The following is a 13,517-nucleotide window of genomic DNA, read 5'->3' on the forward strand; positions in this document are numbered from 1 at the left end:
AAAGCAATTCATCATCTCTTCTGATTTGATCGAAAAATAAATGCTCCACATACTGCTCGCTGTCCGTATGTTTTTAAGCTCCAGTAGTTGTTAACCTGTATTTAACCACAAACTCCCATTATGATTAAAAATCTTTTACATTTACAAGGGAGACCAGGGGGGTGAAGCTTGCATTTTGCTTTTTGCATTTGTTGAAGTTTAGGAAGGAACTGCATCTTGGCAAATATGAGAGGAAATTAGAAATATAATTTTAAGAAACAGTGCTGAATTTCACTGGAGCAAAGCCAAGATATTCAGTTCACATTGACACAATGTATTTTACTGTGTAAGTAAATAAACAATTTTAAACAATTTTGATGAATACACATAAATAATGGTTAAGTCTATACTTTAACAGAGACAATGCTGAAATTAAAGCAATGGAAGTTAATTAGGTAGCCTAGCATTATTTAGAAACATTAGGTTAAAGTGTTAAAATAGTCAGGAAAAGACAAATATTTAAAAGGACTGGAAGGGGTTTAATTTCACAGCTATTACCCTTCATGTTTGTGCAATCTTAATTTAGATAAAATGTTGAAATTATATGCCAAACTCGGTTTAATTATGTTCTACATGGGTGACTAGAAAAATAAACATAAAAAGAAAAATCACACTGAAACTGAATAAATCATCTCCTAAATTGTATAACCCAAAGCATTTCCTCGGTTTCTTTCTATAATACAGAACACGCAGTTATAATATACGTCAAAAGGATGAATTTCAAAGCTGCTACTCTCATATGTTCACTAGTTAGATAGTCCTTGTTCTTTAAGGGAAAAGCAGAGCAAATTATTTTATATAGAGCCTGCAAAGTAAAATATACCCAATGTGCATTTACAATGTCTTATTTGCATAGTAATGTCCATTAATATTTGGCTCTCATACAACAGCCAATATGGCCCAATAAATTAATCCATTGTCTACGTACAGTAAAGGGCAGTTGGCAGAGAATTTATAGAAACCATGCATTGTACAATTGTTTACCCCGTCACACTACATTTATATGGACGTGCTATATGTATGTGTTCTGTGATAACTCAACTTGAAAAAAAAAATCTATTTCAGTGCAGAGATGGATTTTTACACAAAATAAATTAAAATATGAGACTGGCCTCCCGAGTGTAAAAGTGCAGACTGAGCCCTATGAGCTGAGGTTCGCACGTTTGATGCCAGCTCATGCCATTGGCCATTTCCCCTGTGACAGATGCACACATTTTCATACTGGTAAAGTCCTCTATATTCAACACCAGGATGAAAAAGGCTGCTGAAAAGTTATGTGCTACAGCTGTCCACAAACAAAGATGTTCTGTATCACCTGACTGTTGACAATGTAAAAAGTGTCATTATAATGGATAGCAATTATTAATCAATGCCCAATTCATCACCGGATCTCCAGGAATTAATTGAGAAACAGACAGGGATTAATTATGCTGATGTGCTCCTGCAAATGAAGGTCATGTATTGGCATTAGAACTTTGCTCATTATAAATTCGGTTTAAGGAGTACTCCACATCGCTCGACTGTTCTCTCTGTGAAGTCTGACTACCCTTCTTCTTTGATCTGTATTTCCCCCCTGCTGAATCTTTATACAAGATGCTGAATATAGCCAAAAGCCCAATGTCTGTGGCTGTAACCAAAGTGAACGTCTTGAAGTTCCTTGGTTTCTGCTATTACGATGAGCAAATTGCTGAGAGAAACACTTCAGTGTGTGGGGTTTTCTTTTACTGAGAAGATAAACAGGAAAACAAAAAAGAGCTCACCCTGAAAGTAGGCCATTGTTGCTGCATTAAAATAGTACCAATTCAGTCAAATACAGATAACAGAAAGGTTGCTACTGGGAAATACAGAATAACCATACCTTAGATTATAATACATCTGTTTAAGTTCAGCTTTGATTATCTAAATTAATGATATTCAAATCATAAAGAGATCATGGTTGTTATGGTTCTCATTTGGATAGCACACAAAAAGACAAATGAACTTTAAAACTAAAATAAGCTTTCTTTCCTGCTACACTTGAGGTAGAGGAACTTGGCCTGCCTACATACATCTTCAGATTTCTGCTTTTCTAAAATTATATCGCTGCTGCAGTTCCTAGGCAACGAGCAAGCCCTGCTGAAATGAAGTGAGAAGTCACAATTCAACACAATTCAACACTGGATTTGTAAACAAACAAACCTACACAGAAAAATAAATTGTGTTTTTAAATGTAAATGACCGCTGGTAATAGAAATGCTTCCCAGCTGATCAGGATCTCAATTTTAAGAAGCAGGGGGGTTGGGGTTAAGCATTCTGAGCCATAGATGTTCATCTTTACAAGCCCACAGGGAAATGGGTCACATGGTACCCTGGCATTTGACAAGAAGGGCAAGCCTGCACCATAAGAAATATGACAGCCCACGATGAAACACTCATTTGTGTTCCTTTTATTTTTTTAATGCCACGTTGCAAATAAGTAAGCAGTGGACATAATGTATTTTCTTTAGAGACTTGATTGCAATTTATTTTTAACTGCACTTAATCAATGTCCACTTCCACGTCAAATTAAAAGCTCTACTTGGAGAATTAATATATGTAGTAACAAAGAGGCTCCCTCATATGCTCATGTCACACACTTAAGCAGGGGTAAGTCAACTAGATGTGGTAACTGGATGCATGTATCGGTCACATAATCACACGCACACGCACACACGCACACCTAAATAGATAACATGGTTGTGGTTATAGTTACACATAAATTGCTAGCCTTTGATCCCAAAAAGATACTTGCTTCACTGACTTCTCACAAAAGTGTCGGTACTGAAGATTGCCGAGGCCCTGTCATATCATAGTTGTGCAATTCTCCTCAACATATACAGTACTATGCAAAAGTTTTAGGCAGTTGTAAAAAATGCTGTAAAGCAAGAATGCGATTATATTTATCAATGAACTAAATGCAAAGTGAGTGAACAGAAGAAAAATCTACATCAAAACCATATTTGGTGTGACCACCCTTTGCCTTCAAAACAGCATCAATTCTTCTAGGTACACTTGCACACAGTTTTTGAAGGAACTCGGCAGGTAAGTTGGCCCAAACATGTTGGAGAACTAACCACAGTTCTTCTGTGGATTTAGGCAGCCTCAGTTGCTTCTCTCTCTTCATGTAATCCCAGACAGACTCGATGATGTTGAGATCAGGGCTCTGTGGGGGCCATACCATCACTTCCAGGACTCCTTGTTCTTCTTTACACTGAAGATAGTTCTTAATGACTTTTGCTGTTTGTTTGGGGTCATTGTCATGCTGCAGAATAAATCTGGGGCCAACCAGATGCCTGATGGTATTGCATGATGGATAAGTATCTGCCTGTACTTCTCAGCATTGAGGAGACCATTAATTCTGCCCTTCGGCGAACAAACTGCCTTCTGCTACAGCCAGATATTTCAAATGTTGACTCATCAGTCCAGAGCACCTGCTGCCATTTTTCTGCATCCCAGTTCCTGTGTTTTCATGCATAGTTGAGTCGCTTGGCCTTGTTGCCATGTCGGAGGTATGGCTTTTTGGCCACAAGTCTTCCATGAAGGCCACTTCTAACCAAAATTCTCTGGACAGTAGATGGGTGTACCAGGGTCCCACTGTTTTCTGCCAATTCTGAGCTGATGGCACTGCTGGACATCTTCCGATTGTGAAGGGAAGTAAGCATGATGTGTCTTTCATCTGCTGCAGTAAGTTTCCTTGGCCGACCGCTGCGTCTGCGGTCCTCAACATTGCCCGTTTCTTTGTGCTTCTTCAAAAGAGCTTGGACAGCACATCTGGAAACCCCTGTCTGCCTTGAAATGTCTGCCTGGGAGAGACCTTGCTGATGCAGTATAACTACCTTGTATCTTGTTGCTGTGCTCAGTCTTGCCATGGTGTAGGACTTTTGACAGTAAACTGTCTTCAGCAGCCTCACCTTGTTAGCTGAGTCTGGCTGTTCCTCACCCAGTTTTATTTCTCCTGCACAGCTGTTTCTGTTTCAGTTAATGATTGTGTTTCAACCTACATATTGAATTGATGATCATTAGCACTTGTTTGGTCTAATTGTTTAATCAGACACCTGACTATATGCCTACAAAATCCCTGACTTTGTGCAAGTGTACCTAGAAGAATTGATGCTGTTTTGAAGGCAAAGGGTGGTCACACCAAATATGGATTTGATTTTGATTTTTCTTTTGTTCACTCACTTTGCATTTAGTTAATTGATAAATATAATCTATTAACATGTCTATTTTTCAAAGCATTCTTACTTTACAGCATTTTTTCACACGTGCCTAAAACTTTTGCACAGTACTGTACATCCAATTAGCAGATGTTGCGTAGCTCTGTCAGGCAGAAGGCGAGTTCAGCTTGGTCGGTCACCACCTGGCATCCCAGTGTGCCTTCTCAGTAGGGACCCTTGTGCTGGACCTAAATGATTCTACCACAACCAATCTATCCTTACAAATGCAAAGGAAGATCTGGGGTAAAATATGTATGGACCAGTTAAAAAAAACAGATTATTACATTAATGACACAGGACTGATTGTAATTTTTAACAAACTAAAATGTAATATGAATTCACAAATACTCGTATATGAAAACTGTAAAAAAAAACTTTAATGTAATTATGTGTGATCTGGCACCCAGGAAACCAACACACTGGCAAGAGGACAACTACACTAAATCAGCAAGGGAAAATGTTCAAAACTATGATTCACATAATTATTGTGGCTTTGGTTTACAGCTCCGAGTCTCGGCTTCACCTCCTGCAGAGGTACTCTGGTAAATGGGATTCCTGGGAAAGGGAGATGGGAAGAGGGGAGGGCACTGCACCCACTGAGTCTCATACAGAAATCTATTACTGGAAGGAAGCCACAAACTACACCAAGGAGGGCAGTGCAGTGTTAAAACTCTCCCTTTATATCAGCAGCCATCTGCTGACAACATCTGAACTGATACAATGTGAATTTATTTCATTGTAATGGACAGGGAAAAAAAAGCTCTCCTGCCCTTTTTAAAGAAGAAATTAAATGCCTTAACCTACAATATACTTTAGTTTGTTGTGGTAGTTTTTAACTCATGTGGAATGCAAAAAAAATAAAAAATAATATACACTCACACAGTGCCTATAGAAAGTCAACAGTGCTTCAGAGTTTCATGCACTTATATTAGGATATTTTCTAATGATCTACACACAACACTCCATGCTGTTCAGGGGGAAAAAGCAGATTTAAAAAAATATATAGGCCTACATTAAAAATACAAAACTGAAATATCATAATTGGATATGTCTCCACCCCCTAGTTAACCCTTGGTGCAGCACCTTTGGAAGCAGTTAGTCTGTTGGGATAGGTCTCTACAATTATTATTATTGTTAATTTCTTGGCAGACACCCTTATCCAGGGCGACTTACAAAATATAAGTGCAATACAAAGCGCAAAAAAACAGTGCAGTTCAAGGCATAAAATATTACAAATTCCAATTTATTAATTTTGCACACCTATGTATGACCATCCTTCTTTACAAAACTGTTCAAGCTCTGTCAAGTTCCTTGGGGAGTGTTGATGGACAGCAATCTTCAAGTCATGCTACAAATTTCTGATTGGATTTAGGTTGGGGCTCTGACTGTGCCACTCAAAGTAATTTACCTTAGGCACTCCAGTGTAGCTCTGGCTGTGTGCTTCGGGGTCATTGTCATGCTGAAAGATGAACTTCCATCCCAGTTTCAGCTTTCTTGCAGAGGGCAGCAGGGTTTCCTCAAGGATTTTTCTATTCCTTACCACATTCATTTATCCTTCTATTCTGACAAAAACAAAGTCATATAAATCATAAAAGTCTATATGATGCTGCCACCACCATGTTTTATATTAGAGATGGTGTTCTTTGGATTATGGGCTGTGATTTAGTTTTGTCAGAACACAAAACATTTTGGATGCATGGCTACAGAATCTCCTGAATATTTTTTTGCTTACTTCAAATAGATTTGTACAGTGCTTGGGATCTTGCTATCACATGCACACTTTGACCAGTTTTGGCTATAAAAGCCTGTAGCTCTTGCAAAGTTGACATTGGCCTCTTGGTAGCCTCTCTGATCAGTCTCCTTCTTGCTCTGTCAGCCAGTTTGGAGTGATGGCCTGATCTAGGCAGGGTCTTTGTGGTGCCATACACCTTCCATTTCTTAATAATCGTCTTGACTATGCTCCAAGATTACTCAAGGACTTTGATATTTTAATCTAATGAGATCATTTAGAATTGCCATTTACAAGGGGGTGGACACTTATCCAACCAAGCTATTTCAGTTATTATTTGTAATTATTTTTCTTTGTTTTTGTACATTTTTCACTTGGACATTAAACTATTATAATACATTTTAATTCCAAGTTATAAGCAGCAAAACGAAGGTTTTGAAAGGGGGGTGCACATTTTCTATAGGCACTGTCTATAATTTATGTAAGTTGTGAAACTATGAACCACAAAATGTAATACATAACATTCACTTTATATTTAGAAATATGTATAGCTAAAAAAGATACTTGAACACAATTAGGCCGGGTGAAAATGTTTTATGAAATATATGAGGTAAAACAACTTTAGCAGGTAGAATGATATTTCAGAAATAAATCAATAGGAGAAAAAAATATAAAAATATTCTTCAGTTATGTGCAGGAACCTAGTGCCTGACATTTGGACAATGCTTTTCTATTTTTTAATGGTCTCCTTTGCCTTTGTTTGATGGATAAAGAATATAATAATGGCTATGGGGCAGCTCTTAAGTAGCTGAAGATCAGACCAATTTTATTTGATCTCATTACCTAAGCAGTCTATTGGCTTAATTGTTTTCATGCATACAAAATATAAAAGGATCCAAGGGATAGCTCATTAGTAGCTGCTTATTTTAATGCTTCCTCAAATGTTATGGGACATTGAAGAAAGAAACCACAACCTTATATACAAAAAAGGACCAAATGTATGTTAAAAAGAAAAATATGATCAATAGCTAGCTATACATTGCAATTAAATTAATCTTGTAAAAACAATCTACATCAAGACAATGCCATTAAAGAAAATCCAACACAGTCAATATGCCAAATTGATTAATTATCTTGTCCATTTATTCAAGGATAAAAGCAACTAGTAGAGTGAAAATAGGCAATTTTCAAGGATGTGGGGCATGTGGACCTGGTGTCTGCCAAAGTGTGGTCCAAAGACCTTGGGTTCATTTCCAAGAGACATTTGTACATATGAAGGCCAAGCTCCCCATAGTCACCCACAGAACCAGATCATATTCATTAACCCCAATGCCAATATATCAGGCAACAGCTGTGCAGTTTTACTGGGACCTCCTAACAGCCACTGTGAAAACAATCACATATCAATCAGAAATCATGAGAATGATGTTCACATGTGAAAAGCCTCAAGTGTTTTGAAAAGTGTCAAGAGTACTGCCCATGGAACTTGACTGGAGCAGTGAAGCTTTGGTGTATTGCAAAGTGATTTGCAATATATGTGTTAAAATACAATCAAGCTCTCATGTCTTAATGACATTTTCACAGTGGCAATGGTAGAGCGAGACCACAGCTGTGGACTGTCATAACTGTGAAATGATAACTATACTGTTAAATAACAACTATGTGCCATTTCTGTTTGAATGACAAACTTTCCTTTCAGATTCTTATTTTATTTTCTGCACAATCAACTAAGAGATGCTGAAATAATTCTACAGGCAATCTAGTCCATTGATCTATATACCCAATTATGTGTGCTGACTGAATTGTGCACTGATTAAACAAATAACATTGTTCTTTTCAGATGCAAGACTCAAATTCCTAATTACTTGTTCTTGATCAGAACCCAGCAGTGCAGTGTGACTGTGCTTTTTGTCGAACATACACCCGGGACTGCAGCTGAAAGAAATGACGTTGAGCCTTTTTCCTTCAGCAGAGCTCACTCCTCAGGACAGGCCACATTGGGTATGAAACTGTGTACAGCACCGCCCTGGGCACACACAGCAGAGGCGTGTGGGGGTGTCTTTAGTGAAAAGGGGATTTTTATATCATTGCTTTGCATTAAGGTTATGCTGCCTAAGCAATATATTACAGAAACATGAAAATCGAAAAAGGAACAGTAACACAACAAAAACTGTGACTTGAACTCCCTTACCATTTCCAAAATACTTGTATCTGCTATTTTTAAGAAAGACCTTTTTCAGTTTTATAAATAGAAAAAATAAAACATCTTTGTGGATTCCCCGTTTTTAATGCAATATGTGTTTACATACAATTTGTTTTTTGTGTCTCAGAAATCAGAAAAGAAGGCAATTTCAGTGTTTCAGAGAGAACATCCCACTAAAGCTTGCTTCATTCATTATTCTGTGCAAATATACAGAATATGTATTATAAAAAACAGAACAAAATGTCTTTAGTTCCAAACTACTAAGCATGTGGTTGGTATAACAAGAATATACATTTTGAAGAAATTGAGATAAATGAACATCTCTGACTATAGCAGTAAAAGGTTTCCAGAGACAGAGAACTCAGATTTAATTTGAACACTGATACTTTGTAATGCTGAATGCTGATGTTACTTCAGCACAAATCTCTGGTGAAGTGAATAAAACAAACCCAACAAAATCAAATCAAATATAATTTCAGTTTCTACCATTATAACAATAGATAAATAATCAAGAAAAAGGCAAGCTTGAACATAGGTAATGCATTTTGAATCTGGAAAACATCTTTCCAAATCAATACCGTACACTGCATAAATATTTCAAAACACTGAACTCATACGGTCAATATTTAGCCATCAATATTCTCCTCCTTCTCATTAGCTATTCACTCTTAGTTTGTAAATCTAATGATTAGTTGGATACCTCAAATAATTCCATATACTGTATAATCATTCTATACATTGAAATTAAATTAGATTAAGGTGTATCGTCATCATTCTTCACATCAACATGGAAAATGCTAATAAATGCATCTGACCAATATACAGGAGTGTGATTGGATGTTCAATTAGACAACATGCAAATCCAGAAACAGTAAAACATGACATGCATCAGCTGGCAGGTATCTTGTAATAGTTTTTTCGATTTTCCAACTCATTTGATCAGTTTAACCATAAGCATATGCTAGCTTTCAGGCAGAATCTGGTCAATTGAACTGCCTTTTTGCAATAGGCAAACTTCCCTAATTAGCCACCACAGAGATGCACGTTCTGGCATATATAATAAAGATGGTTACAGGCACTTAATGAGCATTATTAATGATATGGCCCTGGTTCTGCAATACACTCAAAGTGGAGGTAAGAGGCTTTTAAAAAATAAAAAATAAAAACCTTTGTATGAATATGGTCTTGGGAAATATGAACATTTTCTTTATCTAGGTTCATTTTAATAAGACCAGTCAAATGTTCGATATAGAGAGTACTACCACAGAGAGAATAGTTACCATGGCTTCTAAGATGCCTGGGCTACTGCAAGACAATGACTGCACAGCTGAGACAATACATTTCACCTCATAAACGTTGGGTTCACCCTGCCACAATGCTCTGATGAAACGAAGCAGGAACGTGACCTGAATGTAAAGACTGAAGTTTATTTCTCTTCCCCTCGGAGTGTAAGGAGGGAGATTGGGATTGGGAAGTTCATACTCCATCTACTGTGTAGGTAAGCACTCCAAGAAGAGACACACAATGGATCCTACTGGACATCCAGGTAAAAAAGCTGTACAAAGCTGTAAAACAAGTCAGATGGCAAGATGGCAATTTTCAGTCTTTTTCACAGGTTTTATCAGCCTTTTTCTACACTAACGAAATGTACACACAGTGGCGGCAAATATATGAATATAAGCATAAGCAGGGTTGCACCAGAAAAAGGCAATGCCACGTCAGTTGAATACGGCAGACCTTGACATATCACCCACACAACATTTACAGCACCGTCAATGAACCTGGAAGACATTGTAGGTAGTTTATCCTTCCACTAATTTTCTAATTGCATGACGAATTTACTTCTCTACAATCCCCTGTCCACTACTATCGGTGCCATGACACCAACAAATTCTTCAAGCCAAATACACAATACACAACATTCAGCCCATCGTGTGCAGCAGTCACACCCTTGCTCACTCAACCACAAGAAGCCTCACAAATTAAATTAGCTCTGCAGTGTTACAGCTGCAAATTGCATTAACAGTACATTCTCATCCATTTATTTATTTTGCTCTGATGTCACCCCCCCACCCCTCCAATACACAAATCAAATTAAAGTGATCCTGCAGCTGCTCACTCTTCTCCTGGATAGGCTGATGTCACTCAGAGCACTTTAACTGACAAGGTAAAGAATGTCAGTTTGAGAGACTATTTCAGTGTTGCTATTAATGCAAATACAATATAGAGAGCAAACAAAAGCAACACATTAAACACCATTCAAACCTAGTATTACTTGCTTTCATTGATATTACCACGATGGGGATGCGGAAATCTCTCAACCATTTTTAAGTCATAAAATGAAAAACAAATGAAATCCAGATATTTTTCCCTCGTGTATATAAGGTTTCCAATTTCAATTTGATGTAGGTGTATAGAACACAAGGATGCAAAGATGACAGTTAAAAAAAAATCATACATAGTTTGTTCTTCATTTGTAAAATACACAATTTTATATATATACAATATACATTTCATTTTTGAAGCACTATTAAGAGGATCATTTCTTAGTATAACAAGGAGATGAATTATTGGATTTGAATGATAAATCCTCAGCCTACTTTCACATAAGAGGGGCATTCATTCTTGTTCGTTCTTTGTTAATAATGCCTTTTGTCTGTTTTTTATCTGCTGTTGATATTATAGGTAGATATGAACTACATGACTTAGGCTATTGTATTATCCATTGTGCATTTTTGCCTTCAGATCAGACATCTGAGCTTTCAAATGGGTTACCTCCAGTCATTTCACCTCTTCCAAAACATGCTAGATACTTGGTTTAATAGCACACCATCTTCAAAGATTTATTCCTCGCATTATGTGCTCAAGGCAGAAAGTATCTATTCAACAGATGAACACCTTTTTGTATGCAGTCTTGCTTGATGTGTCTCTGTTTACAGTGTAGGTTTGTCATGTAGCCAGCTCCCTGGATGTGCATTGTCTTTATAATAGACTTGTATGGGAACAAACAATATCCTTTTACATCAATTTAATATGCACAATGTTCTAGCCTAGGTCACCTGCATTTACTGTAAATTACACATTCAAATATGTATTTGTACTTCCTCAACTTTTCCATGCAGAAACGGTGTATAATTATCCAATCAAGGAAGATTCTGAAGAATCAAAGTTTGGGATTACTCTGATCAGGGAGATGTATCGTTGTGGAGACTACACATGAACAAACATGCTTCTTCCACTTTGACTTTGCTCGGAGAAAGACATGGAATGTCAAGAGACTTAAATGTTATCCTGACATTTTCTGGTTATGTTTACATTTGTCTTGCCCTCAGGAGCTCTCTTTTGGGCTTTTCGTGACTGTTATCTCCCAATCTCCCAATCATTTATCCTTATAGACATGTAAGCAGTCACAGTAAAGGTCAACTAGTGGAGGTTTAAGTTGTGAACACAGATTTTGCAAAAGACTTGGTGAATGTTTTCCAAGCCAACGACTCGTTATTCATGACAGTCAAGTCGATCTAACCTCACAACAGGATAGGGAAAATGCTTTTACACTTAGCAACAGAAACCATGGGCTAATTTCAGAATAGAGACGTCCTATACTTTCTGCAAAACGCAATCCCAGTACTGTTAATTTTCTGTGTTGTCTATACCTATTCCCTTAAGACCATTTTGTTTAAAAACTTCTGAATAAAAGGCATTTTTAAATAAACTTTACAAGAAGACATCCATAATAAATATGAACAGAAAAGTATTTAACATAGGTGGCTGAATTCAAGCAAATTAAGAGATTGACAAACCAGACTGCAGTCAACTGCTTCGGCAAAGCAAGAACAAACTGGATCCCTCTTTTTGCATTTTGCATTTTGCAGCATTAGCAAGAGATATTTTATTATTATTTACTTGTAAATGGAAATGATATATACAGAATAACGAATATGCATATATACAAAATGGACTACCATATTTAACTAAAGTGGATTCAATTCTGAATCCTTGAGCACCTGAAAATAGGGTTATACAAACAGATCGACAATATGCAAACAATTACAATACAGACCAGCACACTTTAAATAATCTGTCTGCCTATATGTTCTGCACTGTAATCTCCAGAAATGGAAGAGATACGTCACTAGAATGTGGATTTATTTTTTGTAGTGCCCTGGCTAAACACATACGTTGTCGTAACTACCTGTAGGATGAAATTCAACAATTCAGTCTGTAATGCAAAAATTACTGCACCAATCGAGTGGATGCCAGCAATGCCATGATGTATTGCTACATATATGCTCATAATTTTAAAAGGTGAGTACCAGATCCCTCCACTTCAGATCCTTGTCAGTTCCTGCACACAGTCCCCCGTGAATTGGCCACTTTCCTTTGTGACACAGGACTCTGGAGCAATCTTGCAATTACACCCAAATTACACCTGACAGTTGGATGGGGTGTTCATCGACGTGGCACTTATGTTTCTGCAATGATGCGTTTCTTGTGACCTGTGGCCTAAGGAGACACATCTCCCTCATAAATCACAGGAATATTTACTCACAAAGCCCCTGTGCTGTGTGGCAAGCAGGGAGCCTGGCTGTGAAGATATTCTCTAAGCAACCTTGTCATACTAACAGGACACAAACATGGCTTTATATAGTACACCAAAGAGTGCAATAGTATACTACTATAATAATTTGGGACAATTTAATCATTTCTGTATGATTCTGTAGAAATAATAATAATATAAAGGTTACAGTATGTTTTGGGTACAATTCAAAGTCACGCTTTCAGTGAAAGTAACTTCAGCAGAGGGGCTACCATGATTGGTTGCCCAGGTACCATGTTGCGACTTGTTACTTCTGCATGATTAACTAATTAGAAATAACAGAAGAGCAAATAATGTTTGGTCTGAAAATTAGTTATATGAAAGTGAAAACAATTTTTCATCTGTAAGCTGGCAGCCACGTCTCACACAACCACTCACATTCAGTAAAGAAGACCATTGATAATTGAATTCCTCACAAAAAAGCCTGATGAACTAAAAACCCAAAGGAATCCCATTTATTTTTCCTTTTTTTTCCTTCAGGCACTGTCAAACAAAAGGAAATAAAACACCGCTTATATACCGCTGTAATTAGATCCTGAGAAACTGTTACGGTATTTTTAATTGAACTCCATCTAACAAAACCAACTTACTATACATTTGTGTGCAAGTTACAATTCCTAAGACTTTCAGCCTTTAAAAGATACACTGTATATTCATAATGATCTCTATTGGGCTGCATTTAATTTACAATTGTATGTCAATCCTGAGCTCAGA

This window comes from Amia ocellicauda, chromosome 11, assembly GCF_036373705.1.
Source record: "Amia ocellicauda isolate fAmiCal2 chromosome 11, fAmiCal2.hap1, whole genome shotgun sequence".
Taxonomy (NCBI): domain Eukaryota; kingdom Metazoa; phylum Chordata; class Actinopteri; order Amiiformes; family Amiidae; genus Amia; species Amia ocellicauda.